At 49.3% G+C, this 16906-nt stretch overlaps 2 long non-coding RNA genes across 2 annotated transcripts in view; one reads left to right on the plus strand and one right to left on the minus strand.

Moving 5' to 3' along the window:
* The first annotated feature begins 5287 nt into the window (after nt 1-5287).
* LOC308180601 overlaps nt 5288-16906 on the plus strand; it is a 41408-nt gene continuing 29789 nt past the window's right edge. Inside the window, exon 1 of the long non-coding RNA XR_013941052.1 lies at nt 5288-6186. This is a non-coding gene — a long non-coding RNA (uncharacterized lncRNA). The remainder of the gene's footprint in view (nt 6187-16906) is intronic.
* LOC308180744 lies at nt 13610-15715 on the minus strand. The gene is made up of 3 exons (XR_013941174.1): nt 15587-15715; nt 14068-14201; nt 13610-13816 (listed from the first exon to the last, which is right to left on the minus strand). It is a non-coding gene; the product is annotated as an uncharacterized lncRNA (long non-coding RNA).

Below are 16906 nucleotides of genomic sequence, written 5' to 3' on the forward strand. Positions count from 1 at the left end.
GATACAGAGGCAGTCATTCTTCTCTGTTACTTATTTAATAGAAAAGTGCTGCTGTTTTAATGGAACTTCCATTTTAAAAAGAAATGGAAACGAAGGAGAAATCAAGAGAGATGGCCAATGCAGATTAACCTTCCGTTTCATCCATCCGTGCCGGCTGCCACTCACCAAGATAATGCAATTACATTCAAGAAGCTGAAAAGAGACGTTACGTGGTAGAACAGCATCGCTTGCAAATGTACCCAGGCGGGATGTTTCTAAAAGTAACCTGAAGCTTGGGGCACTCCTTAGACCCAGTTTTTGCATCCATATTGTCCTGAACCACAGGTCAGCTGGTGATGTGGTTCCCAGATAAGGACAGCGAGGTACGGGTAGTTACATGCCTACATAGCAGCGAGGTATGTCTGTGTGTGCACCCTATAATAAAGGCATTTTTTGTGATAAAAGCAGCAGCTCTCCCACCAGAGCTGAGGACACAGCAGGCTGTTAGCATGAGTCCAGGTAAGTGTGGCCTCCAGCCCTGAGCTTGTTTCTGCAAAGTGTGCTAAATAAAGCTCCATCACCCCTCCTGAAGGATGACTCAAGATGGATGGTACAAAACCTGTGTTTGTGTTGCGTGCATTTTGCATGCTCAAGGCTTTCTAGAAGAAAAGGCCCAGGTTATAGAATTGCATGATCCATGTGCCTTCCAGCAGATAGAAGTCAAGAACAAACCTTTGCTCCTTAGATCCCCTTAGCAGGACCTTTGTGCTGGGCAGAGAGCCAAACTTGCAAAAAGTTCCCTCTAATCCCTCAAATGAAGTTAAACTGCTGTCATTTCAAAGTCAAAGGTTTAACTTGTGGATTCCCAATAGCAAAGCCTCTGCTTGGCCACCGAGCTATTGGGGCACTCATCCATGCTAATGGGTACAGAGTTAAGCACTGTGCAGGGTGAAATCAGGCATTTTGAAATCTGCACAACCTTTGCAGATGAGAAACTGTCTTGCTTTAAGTTGGGGAGTGGGGAAAGCAAATGTGACCACTGGGAATCTCAGCTGGCTTTCTAAGGATGTTAGGATGAAGTATTAAGGGGAGTTTTCTGTTGTGGTAAACCAATACTACCTGCAGATGGTCCCTAAGTATTGGAAAAAGTTAGTGCCATGTTTAGGGACATAAACCCTTGAATCCCCATCAGCCAAGTGACAGAAAGGTGTGGTACTGAGCTCCTCTGTGTATTTACTGAAAGGCCAAGGCCTCCTAGTGGGGGTGATCCTGTGTTTCTGGAGGAGGTCATTCTTGGAATCATACAACAGTTCCGCTGTGCATATAAATCAGAGAAGTCCTATATTATTAATGGCTGTGACTCTTCCTACACGCAGGAGCCAGGCGTCACGCTGAGGCCCATGAAGCTGCTCAGGTCATTCAGGTTTGCAGCCAAGTCATCGTTGGTGGGAGCAGGATCTCAGCTGAGCGTTTTGCTTAGAAACAAAGTGATGGCGTCCTTCTAGCACCACATTAAAACAAAATGACACGGCAGAAATTACAAGCTCGAAATCCAAGCTCAGCAGTCTCCACTTACCCAGGACACCTTGGTGAGAGCGAGCAGGTTAACATGTCCCATCCCCTGGGGATCACCGCGATCAGTACCCAGCGATATCTCACTGGGTGCAGCTCTCAGGGGCCCCAGCTGAGACTTTGGCCCGGGTGCTTTGGGTCACACTTGGAGGTGCCAAAAATACCTGCAGGCTGTGTGTGCTCAGCAGGAGGCAGCACTGTTCTTTGGGAAAATAACACCGGGCATTAGCTCTGGTATCACCTGAAGTGCTCAATATTTATTCTGAAGGCATGCAGGAATTGCTGCCTAGAGCAGCTACCCCAGTCCGCTGTGTCAAGCGTTCTTCCTCTAGCAGAAGACAAAATGGCAGGAAGAAAGATTGTATAAGCCATAGAGCCTTCCAGAGGAGGAGTTTCTTATTTTATTCCCATCTGGTGGCTCCGAGACGTGATGGGTAATAGCTCTCCAAATGTATTTCCTGGCTATTGTAATTCTAGGTTTTATTGTTATAGGCAAGTATTTCATAGTTAGGCAAGAACCCGTGCAGGAACTAATTTCTTATTGTGCTCTTCAAAAATCACAGCCGGGAGGAAAATAACAGCAGAGTGGGGACAAGGTGATTTGCTGTGCAGAGCTGCGGAATTGGCACCCAGCAGTAAACTGGTAACAACTTCTGGCATTTTGAGAGCAGAACGGCAACCACGAGCATCCTCTGAGCCTTGTAGGCCCCCTCCGAGGAGGCAGGGTTATTTCCCTGGGCTCCGAAACCGTGCTCGGGACCTCATCCTGGGGAAGCTCCCCAGCAGTGAGTGCCCACGCGGGGGATGGAGCGGAACCTCCCCACGTGCCAGTGGCACGGGCAGGAGCTTCCTGAGGCTGCAGAAATGCTGAGCCTGGGGGGGCACCTTGGCTGGCTGTGAGACGCCCACCCAGCCGCTGTCCCTCTCCCCTCTGCAGCAGGGCTGAGGGGAGATCAGACAGAAGAGCCCGTGGGTGGAGTTAAAGACAGGGAGATCGCTGCAATGACTGCCACAGGCAAAACAGACTCGACTTGGGGAAGGAAGATTTCATTTTTATGCTGGTTAAAAATGGAGTAGGATGGTGAGAAACAAAAACCGGCTGCGGCTTCCTTCAGGCCATACCCAGGTGGTGTGGGGTCCTCCCGGCTGCCGCGTGGGTGGGTCTCTGCCCTGGGTTCCTGTCCTGCACGGGCTGCAGGAACCTCTGCCCCAGCACCCAGAGCTCCTCTGCCCTCCTCCTTCACCGACCTCGCTGCCCGCAGGGCTGCTTCACTCACTGTTTCTCGCTCCTCTCTCTCAAAGCTGCCACGCAGAGTTTTTTACACCTCCTTAGTTACGTTATCACAGAGGCACCACCAGCTCCGCTGCTGGGCTCAGCCTTGGCCAGCAGTGGGTCCGTTTGGGGAGCTGGCTGGGTCCGAGCCCAGCCCTGCCCTGTCCCGTGCCCACCTGCCCAGCCAGGCGCCCAGGGCCAAGCAGGAGCCTCCACAGCCTTAGGGGTAGAACAGGGGCAGCTCTGGCTGAGGGAGGGATGAATTTTGGTGCAAAGGTGTGTTGCCGCGTTGCCCCTTGCTATGTTTTCTGTTTTGGTGCTATTTTTGTTCCGCTTTCCCTTTGTCTTTAGCACTGTCTTGTTTTACTTTTTGTGGCTGGGGCAGCCTTACATTCCTCTCTTTGTTCTCAGCAGGTGTTTGCTCCATCTCTGTCCTTGCTTGCTCATTTATTCTCCATGTGTTTTCTTTTATTTGCTCTCACTTTCCTTTGCTGTTTCTTCTGATTGCTTATTTCCTCTTCTGATTTTTTTTCACTTTCTTATTCTTTTCTGTTTCATCTCGTCTTTTTTACTCTTGCTGCTTTCCCTTTATGCTTGTTCTCTCTCCTGTTGTTTTGTTCTTTGTACATCATTGTTTCGCTGCTTAGATTCCCCATCTCCCATTTTCCTCTCCGAGTTTGCTTTTTGAGTTGGAACTGAGTCAGTCTGTGTTTTTTCTGTCTTTAAATTTTAATCACAGCGCCTATAGGCCAAATCCTTTCTTTTATTGCTCATACATAGGCATCGGCACGGCGAGTTACAGCAGCTGGTACCCATCCTGCTTCTACCAGCTTTGTGGTGCTTTGACACAGGTGGGGTGGTGGTCGCATGGCCAAAGTGGTGTTTTCCAGCCCTTGAGACCCCCCCTGCCATGAAAAGGGTGTGGGCACTGAGTAGATCCTGCAAGCCTGTGGTCCTTCACTGCGAGGGTCCAGATGGCCCAGGAAAGGGGTTACGGGCAGATGTGGGTCTAGGAACCTGGGCTTGCTGCAGGCTGTGATTTTGAATAAGGAGAAAATACAGTAAAACCACACAAATGCTCTACCAGCCTTTGCGCTTCCTCTGATGAGCTGAATGAGAACAGAAGAAATGTTCAGGTCCTCCCGTCCAGACACCCCGTACTACAGCAGTCAGCAGTGGGGCCATAAGCATGTACCACACCAAGGGAGAAAGCTAGGAGCTGCTCAAGGAGGGGAGAAAAGTCAGGAAAGGGAGATGTAGAGACTAGGTCTGGGTTCAGTGATCAGGAGATGGGGAGATATCTGGGGTGGAGCTGTCTTTGGCCCTGAGGAAGGCCCCCAACCCAGCATGGGACCTCAGGACTCAGCCCTGCTGTGCCCAGCCCCAGCACCTGGGTCACTCCCACCCGTGCCGTGGGTCACCACCAGTGTGTGGGGCTGGGCCGGGAGGCACCGAACACCTCCTGCATCCCTGCAGGGCAGCCGTCCCCAGGCCCCTTCCCAGCCAACCCTCATCCCACCTGGTCCCGGGCAGCCACTGCTGGTTCCTCAGCCCTTCCTCAGGCATCACCATCCTTGCTGTCAGAAATGGTCTTCACATGTCTAAGGTGAGTTTTCCTGCTTGAACGGCAAGCCTGAGCCTTTCTGCCTGCCCCAGCCACAAAGGGGAGGCTGGATGGATAATTTTCCCTGCCATTTGCATTCACCTTTTTGACATCTGCAGCCTGGTGTTTTGTTTCTCCTGGAGCAGAAAAGAGCAAGCTGCGGCTCTGTCATGCTTCCTAGCCCCAAAATCAGCAGCTGCCCCTCACTCACCCATGACCACCGGAGCCGGGAACCGTCCCCAGCCGGGAGCATCCCAGGGAGGTGGCAGCGAGGGACCACCCGGCTGCTAAGCCCGCTGCCCGCCTGCCCGGCACTGCCAGGGGAAAGCGTGGCCCCACTGTAAATCATAAACCCAATTAATTATAGGCACTCTATAGAGCAAGGTCACGCTCTCACATTTACTTTCCCACTAGAATAATTTCGTTGACCTCCCCTGTTTAAGTGTAACAGCTCCTGCTGAGCTGCTTTGTTGCAGTTGATAGCAAGATAATTATAATCCCATCAGTGGTTAAACTGTTTCAATAGGCAAAAGACACACTCTTCAGGCCTTTGATGGATATCTAACAGCTCCCAGAGATTTGATATTAATCAGCTGCTATCTCTTGACTGCTGGGAGGCAAGTGATCAGTGACAATAGCTGGTGAGGGAAAACATGATTTTTCAGAGATGCGCATGTAAAAAAAACAATGTTGTGAAAGGAGAGTGCTTGTGGGCTGCATCCTGGTGGCTGCTACCCGCTCCAGCCTGGCTCTCTACAGATGTGGCCTCGGAGCTGGGAATGCAGCTGGAAATGTTGCTCCAAGCCCTCGGTGATCCCGGTTAGCACCAATTTTCTTTTGCTGCGGGTGAGGGGATGTGACAGAGCGTCTGCCTGGCCTGATGCGAGGAGGGGGGATTTGTCATTAGCCGTGCATGAATTATTCAGCGGTCAGAGTTGCAAGGTGGAGTGAAAAATGCTGGTTAAAATGTTACTTGAGATTTAATTGCATATGAAATCAAGGCCCCAAAGCATATGAGTCCTTCCCGGGAAAAGGTGGCAGGTAAAAAGTATTTGTCATTCAAGCCTTTAAAAATCAGAGTGCTTAAAACCTTAAAATCAAACTAGCTGCTTTGCATGTTTTAATGAATCTCCCCATGCTAAAAATTTGTGCGTGAAATTGCTAAAAGCAATAAGCTCATCCATTTCTCTGCAATTTTGCTATTAAACTGCAATGTGACAGACAATCGAGTCAATAATGCTAATATTGTTCTTTGAAAGAAGTCAGCTGGGCTTTGAACAGGAAACTCCTCTTGCGTAGCAAGGAGTTTTGCCCTAAATACTTGGGATCTTAACCTATGTGATAGCATCCTATAATACGTCTTGTTAAAACATGGGGCTTCTGTGAGACTCCAAATAGCTGAACAGTGCCCAGAGAGTGTTATTGTTTTCTAATGAGGCTGATTTTATTATTATTATTATTATTACTATTATTATGTAATCATGTTAGGAGTACATGCAGTTTTGTTGGTTTTTTCTTTAATTATTATTATTTGTGTGTAAACATTGAGAGAGCTTGTTGTAACCATTGGCCTGGAAAACTACCTGGGAGGTGTTTGCTCTCGCTGTAGCGTTTCATGCTTCATGACTGTTATTTTTCAACTTTGCTGTATGCGGCATGCTCCAGCTGTTTATTCCGAGACCCCGCACGCCCTGAACCACACGGGTACCCTTGTGCTGGAAGCTGCGTGGAGATGTTGAGACACCTGAGATGGAGCCAGGTGAGAGCATTTGGGCACGGTCCTACAGCAGGGCAGAGCTGCGTCTGCTCTGAGGCTGGAGAGATGACCCCGGGCACTGCTCCTCTGCCCGCCCTGGAGCTGGTGTCCAGCCCGAGCACCTGACCAGGGGCAGGCTGCTTTAGGCATTTGCTAGACTCGAGGTTCTCTAAATAGCACAGAGGGGCTGGTTTCAGGTGCTTTGTGTTTTGACTGTGCTCTTCATTTGCTCCAACCTTGTGTATGAGCAAGCAAAGCATGGCCATCTCCTGGCTTAGCTGGAAAGCTGCTGCTGTCCCCTTCGCAGCAAGGCTCCTGTGGGACCATCAACTTGTAAGGCCCAGTGGTGCTGGCAGTTGCCTCAGAGCTGCTTCCTTCTCTTGGGTGGCCCCAGGAAGGTGGCCAGGGAGGCCACCTCTTGCCCATGGGGCTGGTGTCACCCAAGTGTGGGCCTTGCCCCATGTCCCAGGGCAGAGCCCTGCATGTTTACTTCTCCCTCCTGGAAGGGAAACACACCACAGTGAATGTGAAGAATTAAGAATAATTTAAAACAACAACAACAGGCAAGTTGGAAGTCAAAAGTGCAAGAGGAACCCCTTGGGGAGGTGTACAGGATGGTGTCCCCATGGGAGGCCGCGTCCCCAGTGGCACTGGGAGGCCGCAGCCCCACGCAGGCAGAAGGAGCGGCCATGCAGGGACTGTCACCGTTGGCACGGGGTGACGGGTTGTGCCCTCCCGCAGTGTCGGTGCCGGATGCGACCCCACAGGGCTCACCCTGCACATGCAGTGAGGTGCCACCTGCGTGGATGGGGACGTTTGCGCTGTGACTGCTGGGCTTCCTGCCACCCCATGCCGCAGATAAGCATCTCTGCCCACACGGGCACTGGGAGGGAAGCTTCTGTGTGGGCTCAGCACGTCTGTGCGAGATCACTGCACAGCGATGAAAGCTGCTTCCTCAGTGCCACCGTGTGCCTGAAACCCAAACAGCCTGGCAGTTCCACAGCATTAAAAAGCACAGGGTGATAGTAGGGTTGTGAGCAGCCCAGGACTCGCCTACAGGACTAGCAAATCCTAAATGGGGGCAAAAAATGGCTTTGGAGCACTGGTGCAAATGGCTCCTTGGTGTGCAGTGGTGCCCTGGTGACTACGTGCCTTGTAAGAAGCTTTGACCGTGGAAGTTGGGCTTTGCCTTACCAAAAGATGTCTGTAAAGCTGGTTTATGCTTGCACAGATGGAGGCAGGAGTATGGGACAAGGTGCTCTGCCTGGCATGCACCTGGTCTGGAGTTACCTCCTCGGTAAATATGGCAAGAGCTGGCAATAAATAGGAAACGTGGACTGTGTGTCTGAAACGCGGGGGCCCTTACCAGGATGCCTCCTGCAGAGGTGCTCTCCTGGGGTCAGCCATGAGTCCCAGCTTGCTGTATGCAGAAGGCAGATGTGGCATGGTGCACAGCACCTTTCCAGTCCAGGTTTGTCTGGCCCCCCTTATTTATTCCCAGTCCCTAACTGCAGCAACGTCCCGGCCATAGCCTATCAAACAGGGCTTTGCAATTTCAGACAAGGAGGGATACTGCTCTCTTGAAAGGCCCCATGGGAAAGGGAAGGGACTTGTCCTGCCTTGGGATGGCCAAGCTGGACGTGCCTGGTGGGAACATGGAGCTGCAGATCCAGACTTCACCTCCAGGTCCAGCTCTGCCCACTTCTCTCCTTGACCCGGGTAACTTCTGTGATATTTGCCCGCCCCAGCCCACTGCAGGGAGAGGTGAGGGAAACACAGCCCCTAATGTTGTGCAAGTGTGTTATCATCAACACTGTTTTAGTCACAAGTCCAAAACGCAGCACCATACAAGCTGCCATGAAGGAAGTTAACTCCATCCCAGCCCAAAACAGCACAGAAGTTTAGTGATAATTTTTGGCAGATTCTCAATTAACAAGTGTAAGTTCAGGAACTCTGGTGCCTCTCAACTTCCTCACAATGAAGCAGCAGCTGCTCACATGAGTAATAATGCAAGCACGAGGTGCCCAGGAAAAAAATCACGAGTTTTTAAGATGTGGTGTTGTCAGATGCTGTCCTGACCGACTCAAACGCTTTTACTGGCTGCAAATGCAAAGCCAGTTGCAAACCTGCATCGACAATTGCTCTTCTTATCTGCTTTGTGGATGGTGCTTGGCTGAAAGCACACGGTATGGGCGGCAGAGCCGGCTGCAGTGCTTTGTGAGACCGGAGCCTGGGGCTGCTGCTCTGTGCCAGCAAGTGGGCACCGCAGCTTGTGAGCACTGGGATTGCTGCTGTGTTAGTGACCCGTGGCGTTTCCACATTGCCCAAGTGTGAGAAGCAGGCCAAAAACATCTCTGCCTGCACCCAGCTTGTCCCTTAGCTGTGCCTGGACTGTCGGGGCTGAAGCAGTCTTTCATTCAAGTGAATTTGTTCCAAAAAGACAAAGAGGCTCCATCTAGTTGTGAAATTGAGTATTTAGCAATAGCCTCAACACCTCTGTTTGGTGTTCGTGGCAAGTCGGTGTTAGGGAGCGGGTCCCACGTGTTAAGGCTGAGGCAGGAGGGAGGAAGAGCAGGCAGGGTGGTTTTTCCTGGCTGGTGTTTGAGCCTATTGCTCGCTGCAGGGTCGCGGCAGCCTGTGTCTGCCGGGGTCCTGCCAGTGCCCCCCCAGACATCCCCAGGACTGTCACCCTTCACGTGTCCCCATCTCAGCCCAGCAACATGGCCCTGCTCAGGGCTCGCCAGAAAGGGCCACGCTTTTTGGGACTGGCTCTGGAGAGGTCTTGGACTTCTCCAACATAGTCTCATGTGAGCCTAATAAAGTCCATCTGAAATACTTGGCAAACCAGCAGGGGCAATGTCAGAGCAGTATTGGAGGCATCTCTGCACATTGCAAAATACAGGATGGTCTTTAAAATCTGCCATTTGTACAGTAGAACCTGGGGGGAAAAATGCCTGAATTGCATAAAATCTCTAAAACACTCCGAAGACCAGAGCAGATCATCTGGCGTTAGAACAAACCAGCCCAAAAGAAATGTGTTTCCCCTGCTGAGCAGGCAGTGGGGGCTGGCGGGCGGTGGGGACCCACTGCGGGTGGGCTCTGCGCCGCTGGCCCCAGGAGTCCCAGAGCGCTCCTGGTAGAGGCGCTATGAATAATCGATGGCAGGTTAATTATTCAGACACTTGGAGACGAGAGATGGGTGGTTTAATATTTTAGAACCGAGTCATAGATCATTTGAGTTTCCATCCAAGAGCTATTGTTAGCGTGGTGTGCAACTTCAGCTTCACGTACCAGGCTGTGACGTGGCAGGGAGGGCTCTTGCAGCGGCTGGGAGCTGAGCAAGGGGCTTGCACGGCCTGTGCAGAGGTGGCTTTGTCTTCAGCAGTGCTTCCCCGTGCTCATGCACTGTGCTGGGGCCTCTGGTGCGAGCCACTTGTGATGGAACGGACTATTACAGGGGCACAGACACGTGAACCAGTTGACCTATGCAAGTCCTGAGCTCCTTGAGATGCTGAACAGGAGCACGCACTGAGAAAAACAAAACAAAACAACGATAACAACCACAAAAAAACAGCCTTTGAAAATTGCACTAGAGGTGTTTTTTTGTTTGTTTGTTTATTCATAGTAAGAACAAAAGCCCTTGAAAATAAGTCATTGGTGCAGCAAATGAACTGTCTTCTCCACAGGCTTCCCAGCTTTGGTCTTCTCTTCCTTCTCTGGGTCTCGTTTTCGTGGTCTCCTGTGCCAGCACATCTTGCACAGAGCGAGGAGGGGCAGAACTGAGAAGCCGTGTGCTGCTGGCTGACTTGCCAGGCAGAGCTATCGTGCCAGCTGAGTGGAGAAGACGTCAAAAACCTTGAAAGAGACTAAATCACCCCTCGTTCCTTAGCAACACACAGGCATTTTGCAGAGAAAAGATGTAGCTGGAGCTATTTTGGCTTTTCCTTCTTTGCTTTCCCTGCCCCTAGGTCCTTATAGTCTTACCACAAGTAACTTGGTGATGAGAGCACAAGTATAGCAATGTCCTCCTTCCCTCCTGGGTGCCTGTGGCCTATGGTGGACATGGCTGTATTTGAAGTCTCGCTGCTATTCTCATCCCTGGAGTACTATTTATCTTTGGCCTCAAGATCTGAACATTATTCCAACAGCTGAGGTGCAGGAAAAAAAAAAAAAGAAAAAGACCCAAGTGAAAGAGGCAGGAAAGGCACCCTCCAGGCGGGGTGCTGCAAGGAAGTGACCAACAAGGACCTCCAAGGCAGGGGACAACTCACCCTGGTGTCACAGCAGCCTCCTAATTTCCAGGTTACGTAGTTTGTCGAACAGGAGTCATCCTCTGTATGCCTGTAAAGGCTGCAGGGACCTTACCTAGAACTTCTAGCATTTTGAAGGGGAAGGTTTATTGCTCTTGTGGGAGCATCGCGTCTCCTCTGTTTCTCCATTTCTAGAGTTTCTTTACAGCAGTTATGGAGCCTGCCAGCCTGGGCCTATCAGGCCTCTCTTACTCTTCTCAAATAAACACATTTTAACTTTCCACCACAAGAGGTCCTCAGGATCCTAAGGCAAAAATATCTGTAGGTATCCCGGAGCAAGGTTTGGAAGTGGAGTGTCATGTTTTTAAAGGGAAAATGCAGCCAGTATCCAGGTGGTGGGCAGGAAAGGTCGCTCCCTCTCCCAGACGTGAGCCATCCCACAGGTACCTTGCCGGTTGGGTTTGGACCCTTGGGGTGAGATTTCAAACTTTCTTTGCAAAAGTGGGAGGAAGCCAAGGTCCTCACAGATTCTGCTCCAAGAGAAAGCCAAACTGGGAGAAAAAAGTGAGTTTTAAGCAACAGGATGCAGAAGGGCTGGCAGCTGGAACAAGGTCATTGCCTCTACAGCAGTTGGGGTGACTTCAATAGCTGCGATCAAGTGGCCACATCCCAGCTTTTCTCTCCCTTCCTTGTTCTTCAGTATCTTGTATCCCTGCTTTGAGGCCAAATGCATTTCCATTAACACGTGTGGCAGTGTTTTCATGGGCAGAGGAATGAGGAGTGATGTTGCTGCTCTGGGGCTTTCCAGTAGTTCAGGCTCGTTTGTCCTCCTTTCTCTATGCCCCGCAGTAAACAAAGCTTTTCTCGGGCACATTTTAGTGCTGAAATGAATGGAGGTGAACTATGGGACCGCAAAGAACAGAGAGTGTTTCTGGAGCAGATTTAAGGCCAAAACTGGCTAGCAGGCAGACAGCAGTGTGTGTTATTTAACGAGGGCCGCCAGGAGAGTGTGTGTGCCCTTGTCCTTGTTCTGTTCTGCCTGTGTAAGGAGTGGAAGCGGGCAGCAAAGACGGGGCTCGTTAATTTGCAGTGCGCCTCAGAGGTTCAGCTTGAAGGCAGGTGAATGGCTCTTACAGTTCAATGTTGCAAATGACGCAAGCCTGGAGACCACAGTAAGGCAGAAAGCAGAGATAGGAAGCAGGGCTGCGAACCATGGTGTTGAATGAGCAGCGGCAGGAAAGGGCACATGAGGACAGCGGGGTTACTGCAGGGGCTGCTCCGCTGGACTCCCCTCCAAAACGCTGGGAGCAAAACGGAGCTGGTTATGGTGGAGGTGAGGGCAAGCATTTCCTGGTACACCAACAGTGAGGCGATGCCCTTTTCCTGTGCTGGGTGTGCTGTTCCTCCTGTTCCTCTGTGGCTGTTTCATCTCCATTGGCTTCCCACTGCTGATAGTGGGATTTTTTTTTTCTGGTGGCCATAACCTGATGCACTCCTATGCAGGTGCCTACCTGGCCCACTGGCATTGCTGTGTCCCCATGCTTCCTCTTCTATGTTGCCCATGATATAAAAGATGTAATGCTTTTTGTTGTTGGTGGTGGGTTTTTGTTGCCCATTTTGGACTGGCTTTTGCTGTATGGTTTTCCTTTTCTGCTGCAAGGTGGCAGATGTGAGCACACAGGCACATACACACACGGAGTGTGTCCCTCACCTGCACTGCACACTGCCATTGGGTCTTTGCTTGTTCAACTCACTGGTGAAAAGAGCTTTTTGCCAAGCCCTTTGCAGATAAGAGGGGAAATTTTCTTCCTCTCCCTGCACACCAGCATTGCCTTGGCCATCCTTACTGCATGGAGGAGCCATGAGAGGCTTGGTCACCCCCTGCCCATCCATGGCGGGAATGCAGGCTCTCTCACCCTTGTCCCCTAGGCCAGAGAGATGCTGCTAGGTAGCGAAATACCCATCCTGACCTTTCTTTTTGATAAAAACCCTTTGGCGTTACTCAAAGTTTCATCAAAAGATATTAGGATGGATTTCTCTGGGGTCATGATTGGTTTCAGCTCATCAGCAGGCAAAAAGTGAAAGAATCTTTCCTTTTAAATGTTAATAGAGACCTTTCTCGTTCTTATCTTGTGGGCAGACTTGGTGATGTGTGACTTATTCCTCTTGCTCTTTCTGCAGTGCTGCCTGAATACTGCACATGTATGTGTATGAATACTCTGTATATTTTTGTACTTAGTCATACTCTCTGGTCCCTGTATACACTTTACATCTGTTCTGAATACTCAAGACCCGTAGGTACCTCTGAGGCATAGTTACAGAGCCGGCCAGTAAGCCACCCAGTCTGGGTGTGGAGGGCCAAGTCCCAGAGCTCCCATGCTGAGATGATGAATCATGTCAGACTGGGTCATTGTGGCACCAAGCACCTCTGTTATGGACAAAAGCAAGGACCCCCAGCCTAGGGCTCTCCAGGAATCAGTCAGTGTGTTGGGTCCTCTGGCAGCGTTGTGTTCTCTGCTTGGTGATGCACGTGGAGATGATGGATGTGTGCACAATGACCATGTCTGTATCTGGTAGAGCAGAGGAAAGTTATGAGAATGAAGGCTCAAGAGACTGGATTCAGTCTGATGTGTTAACCTCAGGTGCTTGGGCAGCCTGTGAAAGGGAAATGGCTGTGCTGGACCAGAAACATCTTCTATGAAAACCCAGTGCACGGGTCCCATAATGAAGTGTGTGTGTGCATTCTTAACAAAGACTGTCAGGAGTATGATTAAGAGGAGGTCTGACCAGGATGGCTTCAGTCCAGCTGTGATCAAATCAAAACAGGTGCTGGGACTGGAGTTCAACTGGGGAACTGAGGAATAATTATAGGGTGCCAGTTAATGAAGGGACTGAGTTTGTAGTCTTGCTAATGCAGTCAGAGACTGACTAGCTTGGTGTTGCCTGGACTGAGGTGGCTGGTGAGGAGGATGATCATGGGCATTAAGGACAATGTCACCAAGGGAATTTCTGGGAAGGAAGTTAGGAAGGAATCTGGGGCCAGACACGAGACCACAGGAAAGCAGTTGGCAAACACAAAATCCTCCTTCTCCCCATCCCTCTGGCCCTTAAGTGGGTGTCTATATGTCTCCCTGGGAAAGGAACCAGGTCAACAAAAATAATGCTTTTCTGCTCCAGTCCACTCATTTCAAAACTCTTTGCATGACTTAGTTTGGTGGGGTTAGGTTATTGGTGTAAGCCCTCAACCATAGCAAGATAACAGTGCAAATGAAGTTTCAGAAGAGAAACTGTGAACTCAGTTATTCCTTTCAAGGTGGCATTTCTCAAGCTCTTGAAGTGAAATTGCTCTTGACTAAATCAATGAGCTTGAAGTTGGAGCTTGCCTGCAAGAAAAAAAAGGTAGTTTAAATGGAGAGAAGAGAGTTTATCTCAATAAGAGTTACCCAGATAAATGAAAAAAAGTCAAGTGTTTGCTGGGATTTGGCTGTGAAATGCTATGCCAAAGGGTTCCAAATCATCGGTGAAGGAACTCCAATATTTACCAAAGGAATTCCATATTTACCAAAAATACTTCAATTTACCCTCCTAGATACCAGCCCTCCTTCATCTTTGCCCCCTCATTTTAATTAGTCACCAAATATTCAAGAAGTATTCTGGTTTTCTTGTCAGATGATCAGCTCTTTCCACCTCATATGGAAAACAAGAAGAGGCTGTCTGGCTCCCACCTCAACTCTTTTACCATTCTGCTTCTTTTCTTGGATATGGCGTCTGTGAATGGCAGAAGGCAGAAGAATGGTTTTCAGTCTAGTGTCCTAATTTATTAAACTCATTATTTTTTTATTAAGCTCATTAAACAGACCCTGTTCTCCACGGTGACTCTGAGAAGGTGAACAAGTCTCCAGTGCACCCAGTGGCTATTCTTACAAGAGGTGCCTTGTACATTCCCCTAGGAAAATGCTTTCCCCCCTTCTCTGCACTCCACACCCTGGAAAATGCACCATACTTCATGCAGAATGGGTTCAATTTCATCCATTAGCAACTGAGCCAGCAAAATGCATGGACCCCATAAAGTTCTTGTGCGCTTGCTTTGAAAGAAGATGTTGGACCACAAATAATATTTGTTCATCGCTAAAAAGAGGTACTTCATGGACAGTCTTCTCCTATAAGACAGTGTACAATCTCTGAGCCCACTTAATTATCTGGGTTATCTGCTTCATTGCAAGATGTTACAGGACCTGGTGATGGAAACGTGCAAGCTCTGCAGCAGCCCCTGCAAATAGGATCTGGCTGTTGAACTTGCTCAAATTCCTGTTAAAGGCAATGACAGTTGTGCTGGGAAAAAAAAATGGGTTCAAATAAATGTTGGCCTGGAGCTCATGTTGACAAGCTGCGTGACTAATGCACTACCTAGAGGACTCTTAGCAGGAAGCGTGTGGGCATTAATGCCAGGCTGAAAGCAAGAACGGTTCCAGCATGGATGGAGGAAAGGGGGACGTGAGAGGTACCAGTGCCTGCGTCACCTCGTCTAACTATAGCTGCTTAGCAGGGTGTCTGAGTACCGGATCCAGTGAAGGGACTGTCTGATGAGACTTCCCTGGCGGCCTCCAGTAAGTTATGCAAAAATCCTCTTTGAAAGAGACCTCTCCAGTAAGCCCTGGAGCAAACACTAATACAGGAGGAAAAGCTCGTGAAGATTAATGTTATTGGGTGGTGGTGGGGAGTGTGGAGGGGTGATTCCTTTTAAACAGTTACAAATAGATTTTCTCTTGGCATTTAAAACCTCACTTTTTTTTTTCTTTGGATGTATTCTTTAACAGCAATTTTATATGAGTTCTGCAGGCAGCTCTGCGTGTCAAGCTGCTCTTATTGCTCTCCAGAAATGGAGCCTTACCAAGCCCATTCAGCACATCACCACTACAGCCTTCAGGGCTTTCCTCTCTTTTCATGAGATTTTATTCCAAAATCTATTTTTCTGCAGTTCCAGCCCATTGCTCTTGTCCTTGCTGCCATGCAGGAGGAGAGAAGTCTCCCCACATACAGACGCTTTTTTGCATCTTAAAAATATAAAGGCTGTAAGTATGTTTTCTCTTTTCTACTTTCATAATCTCCAGTTCTCCCAGTCTTTCCTCACAGGGGATGTTTTCTAGACTTACATTTCTCTGTGGAGGCTCTTCCCAAAAGGTTCTTGCTGTTTTATGGGAGCAGCACCCTTCAGCAAGTGTCCTTCTTGTTGATGTAGAGGGACAAGTCTGTGTGAGCGCAGCTGACACATGGCAAGCTCTACTGAGCATCCTCAGCTGCCTCCTTTGTACCCTTCCTCTCTTTTTTTTTTTTTTTTTTCCTTACCCAGAACTGAGCACAGGTTATCCCTATCAGGGGAATTAGCAAACAGCATCTTGTCTGGATCTGACAGCTGGCTGGGAGGCTGTGTTGCTCCATCTGGAGTGATGGGACGTGCATGGCCATTTGTCACTTCTGTCCCCACTGCATGCACCAGCCAAGCTATGTTTCAGCATAAAACATGGTCAGGGGATCTCACTGGGTGATGTCCACTGTGCCTGCTCCAACATGCTTTCTGTGACTGTGCTTTGGGTCCGTTTAAACTCACCCCCTGATTTCTTTCATTACTTCTTGGTGCAGAGAGGGGATGTAAGAAAGCAATATTAACCAAAAGTTGTTTGTGACCATCACTGTTGAAGGATGTGCAATATAAATGAAAAGACTGTGCTGGTGAAGTCGTGCTGCCTTCTCTTACAGACTGTCCTATGGTGGGAGGGCTTAGTCTCCTGCATCTTGGCAGACATGGCAGAAACACACTAGAATCTGCTTTTTATCTGATTTGGCTTGGTTTATTCAGCTTGGTCCCCCAAAAGAGGTTTAGATAACATCGAGGTCCTAGGGAGCAGTGTTAGTGGTGTATCCATTGCCATGTTGGCTGATAAAGTCCCTCTGCAGGCGTCTCCTCCTGCCCCTGGCATCTAGACAGGCTCCTGGGCTTAACAAAACATTGGGCCCTAAGTCTAAAGCAGGAACTGTAGGGTTTTTTTGCTGCTGTTAGAGTATGATAGCTCTTTAGACAAAGGGTTTCTAGCAGTAAAAAAACAGGCATTTCAAAGTTTTTTATTGGGTACATTTATAGTTTAAAGAATTGCTTTAAAAGGCAGCCAGGGACACAGCTTATCCTATGTAAACATTAATATTCTTCTAAATTGATCCTGGTTAATTCACTGTGGACAAATCTTAATTCAGTGTTAGGTTATTTGTGCTGAGTTATTAGGTAGAGCAGTGTGCATTCCAGCAGCACCATCAAGTTGTGCAGTAGCTAAGCATACATGGCAGTGTTTACCTTCCCCACTAAAAAAGGCACATCCGCACTTTTCTTCATGGGTTTCCTTTGGGATCAAGGGGTCCTGATTCAACTGCTCTGGACATTATCACCAGCCCTCATGGTTTCCACTTGCTGTTCTTTAATG

The sequence above is a fragment of the Anser brachyrhynchus genome (assembly GCF_964034855.1).
Source record: "Anser brachyrhynchus genome assembly, chromosome: 20".
Lineage (NCBI taxonomy): Eukaryota > Metazoa > Chordata > Aves > Anseriformes > Anatidae > Anser > Anser brachyrhynchus.